This window comes from Melitaea cinxia, chromosome 13, assembly GCF_905220565.1.
Source record: "Melitaea cinxia chromosome 13, ilMelCinx1.1, whole genome shotgun sequence".
Lineage (NCBI taxonomy): Eukaryota > Metazoa > Arthropoda > Insecta > Lepidoptera > Nymphalidae > Melitaea > Melitaea cinxia.
The window spans coordinates 645,085-649,500 of NC_059406.1; the positions used below are offsets into that span (position 1 = coordinate 645,085).

Consider the following 4,416-nt stretch of genomic DNA (forward strand, 5'->3'; position numbering starts at 1 on the left):
TTTTTTTGTATAATATATTATTGCTTTAAACATTTTTTATTTTATTATTATTATTAATTATTTAATTATTCTTATAAATAAAGGCATCAAATTATGATTTTAAGCTTGCCACCTCAAACTTCGAAATTCTGTCCAAAAGTATTAATGAATCGTTACAAAAAGAAACGGAGTAACATTTCATCTTATATTACGTCCATAGAATCAAAAATAGAAATATTAAAAATAAAATAATGACTCCATATGATGCCAACATTGAATCAACCCACTGTAAAGCAACCGATCGATTATTTCGCACATCGTGTCACAGTCAGGATGGCCGAGCGGTCTAAGGCGCCAGACTCAAGGTTACCTTGCCTACATAGTAGGTACGAGCTGTTCTGGTCCTCTCTGAGGGCGTGGGTTCGAATCCCACTTCTGACATATCCTTTTTTCTTCATTTTTTTTGTATAATATTTGTTTTTTACATTTCTCATTTTTTTTATTACCTTGGTTTTGTATAACATAATTTTATTTACTCGCAAACAACAAAAAACCAACTTCAATTATATCGACAAGAAAAACAACGTAGGTAGACGAAAAAATAGTTTTAACAAATTTATCGCAATTATGGTTGTTCCAATTTAACAATAATTGTTTTATAATTTCCAAATCAAATTCCAAGTTAATGTTCGATGTCGTGCGCGCCGGCAGTAGTCGACAGTAATCGCGCCATTCCACGTTGATTGTGATAACGCAAGTCATTATATAGATTACAAAATATTAAACAATGTACATAAACGTTTAGTTTTTATAGACTTATAACAACATTTTTGCTTTTTATTATATATTCACTACATATTGTTTGTGATATTGTTTGAAAAGAAAAAAGTATCGAAAATTACTACTATGGCAACAAAAAAATAATATAGAAGAAAAATTTCAATAAAAACTCTTTTTCTATCAAAATAAAACAGGCACGGTGATATAAATAACTTAACAAATGCATACATTTTAAAATTAGGCAGCAATTAGGTTTCTCTAAATACGATTTTATGATTCGAAGACAATAAATAATAATAATATAATAATAATAATTTTATTTCAGACAAAGTCCATACAATCAAACAGCATTATACAAACATAATTAATGAAGAAAACAGAGAAAAAAAACTAATGAACATAAAAAGTGAAAAACGTAACAGAAAATAAGACATTACCCTACTATCTAGCATCTAATTTCTAGAGAAGTGATTTACGTAAACTATCTATACACAACTGGGAAAAGAAAGGTTCATAATAACAAATAATAAATCAATATAATTATATTGAATTAAAACATTAAAAAGAACCAATAAATTTCCTTCATGTTTGCCTCATTCTACATGACATTAGCAAAATTGTCCGTGATGTTTTAACACTATTGGAAGCCATAAAATAAATTAACTAATTAATAAAACAATAAAAACTCAGCAAAAATTTAATTAAAAATAATTAAAATATTGCTACTTAAAGTATTTTAATAATTAGGTACACTTAACGCGTATTAAGACCCAATTACGTATTCTTTATAGCCAACAGTGAAATAGAAATTACCTGTAATGTTCTGAACGTTAGCAACACTGCTGAACAATGAACGTGCACCAGTGGTTATGGTAATACGAGTCGTTATACAAGATAACATAAAATTAGCGTCTTTTGAGCATTTTAATAGGTTTAATGTGACACTTTAATGTAATGTTAAATATTTTGATAAGAAATTGAACGGGCAAGCTGGTTTAGCGTCGATTGTTCGGTTGATTCGTTGATCTTGGATGAATGGTACGGTTTCAAAGTCCACTTCTGCTGGTTATTTTTATGTATATAAAAAAAAATCTTAGTTAAAAGCACATAAAAAATTTTACGCATTACGTAGTTATTTCGAGAGATTATTATATATCTTAAGACTTGTCTTAAATTAATACTTTCAGAACATAGGTAGTATTGCGGGCTAAGCTGTTGCCTGGTTAACAAAAAAAAACAATAGTTGGTGAAATAGTACGCTGCTATTGACTTGAAATGCAAAATCTGCTAAGAAGAATGGAAGTAACTTGCCTGTTACAAAATGTCCACACAGACTTTTTGCGGACAATCGGACGGGAAGAATTCTAAAATCTAAAATACACATACTCGTAACTGTCACAAATGAGTTTAAAACCCACTTGTCATTTTATTGACACCGAAAACTATATGAGTGCTTGATTACTGTAATAACTTGACAATTTGCGCGTGACAGACTCGCAATCAAACACCACATTATTCATCATTACAGCCTATACAGTCCACTGCTGGACATAGGCCTCCACAAGTTAACGCCTAAAATAACGTGAACTCATGTGTTTTGCCCGTAGTCACCACGCTGGGCAGGCGGGTTGGTGACCGCAGTACTGGCTTTGTCGCACCGAAGACGCTGCTGCCCGTCTTCAGCCTGTGTATTTCAAAGCCAGCAGTTGGATGGTTATCCCGCCACCGGTCGGCTTTTTAAGTTCCAAGGTGGTAGCGGAACTGTGTTATCCCTTAGTCGCCTCTTACGACACCCACGGGAAGAGAGGGGGTGGCTATATTCTTTAGTACCGTAGCCACACAGTACCACCACATTATTATTATTATATTACTAGCTGACCCGGCGAACTTCGTATCGCCTAACACAAACTTTATCGTATGGTATTAAAGTTCAAATTGACTTTTAAGTATTATCACAAATCTTTTGTATGGGAGTATAGAAACGTGTTGTTTTTAGACTTTTTCAGGAAGTTTAAAATTTTTTTTTTTAGAATTTTTCTCTCCGTAAAAACCATCCTCGTACTTCAAGGAATATTTTAAAAAAAGAATTAGCGAAATCGGTCCACCCGTTCTCGAGTTTTGCGCTTAGCAACACATTTTGCGATTCATTTTTATATTATAGATTATTATTGAGACGCATATAATATATTTAAGTGAAACAGCTGATTTAATTAAACAATATGACATTGGATTGAATAAAAATCGATAAGACATTTCCTTTGTGTTTAACAGGACATTTTACTCGTATTCAAAAATAAACAATTTACGAATTGTAAAAACATGCATGCATACAAACTTGTCTATATTATAGTTTCAGCGTTCAAACTATAATTTTCTATTAGAACACATGTAGAGTATTTGTAGTTTTTCAAAGGCTTGTGACGCTGTATCGAGAACCGCGATAGAAACAATATTAATCAGGTTATTATTTTTAAAAAAAATATAAAATTATAAATCTCACCGCTACAAAATACCTAAAACAGTCAAACAATTTTTAATAACAACGAAATCCCAACTACAATTTGCGAAACAATTTTTGTCTAATTCCCTAAAATTCTTGATAACTGCTCGAGATTATTATGATAATATAAACAGGGCGGGACGTCACGGCGCCAGCAAAAGATATTTTGATTAAAACTTACGGAATACTCTTTCAGTTCGCCTCTGTGGCGTAAGTTATGAAAGCTATTACCATTTTATGACAAACAACAACGAAATTGTTGAAATCTGCCGCAATCATAAATTATCATATATCGACAGAAAAAGTGTGATCAAGACTTGATTTATTCCTCCCTAAAGGATTTGTTATTTATTTATAAACAAACGAACGCTTGATATATTCATGAAGATCTGATAAACTCGGATTCAGTTTGCACAATTGATAAATTAGCGATACGAATACAATTTTTTAGCAATAGCGATAGCTTAAAATAACCCTGTTTCAAGCAGTATTGTGTTCCTGTTGTTGAGTAAGGTGACCAGAGCTCCTGGGGGGATTGGGGATAGGGGGGGGTCGGCAACGCGCTTGCGATGCTTTTGGTGTTGCAAGCGTCTATAAGCTACGGTAATTGCTTACCATCAGGTGAGCCGTACGCTTGTTTGCCGACCTAGTGACATAAAAAAAAAGCTTTGTCAGTTGGTTTCCTCAGTCATTTCCAATAAAGTTAAAGAAATATTAAAAAGAGACAGTGTTAACATCAAATATTAGCATGTATTGATTAGTGTGTGAATGAATGACCACATAGTCAATCAGCAGTAACCAGGTGAACATAAGTAGTATAGAATTTATGCAACCGTCGCATCTTCGGACGATCACGTACCATGCTTAATGTATGAGGATTGTTAAGTAAATAAGTAAATGTTAATTAGTTTAAAATATAATTTTAATTTAAAATGACTAGTGTCAATATTAGTTCTATAAACATAATAAACTATAGGCAAAACACATGAGTTCGCGCCATTTATGGCGCAAACTTGTGGAGGCCTATGTCCAACAGTCGACTGCGATAGGCTGAAGTGTGATATATCACTAAGTATTTTTATTTATTTTAATTCTGTCAAAGTTTATGACTTGTACGTCATAAAAAAGTAACGAAAGCGGGATCTTCTAAAAAATTA

At 32.5% G+C, this 4,416-nt stretch overlaps 1 non-coding gene across 1 annotated transcript; it reads left to right on the top strand.

Annotated features, from left to right (window-relative positions):
* The first annotated feature begins 306 nt into the window (after nt 1-306).
* Trnal-caa lies at nt 307-420 on the top strand. The gene is made up of 2 exons: nt 307-344; nt 376-420. It is a non-coding gene; the product is annotated as a tRNA-Leu (tRNA).
* Nucleotides 421-4,416: the final 3,996 nt, after the last annotated feature.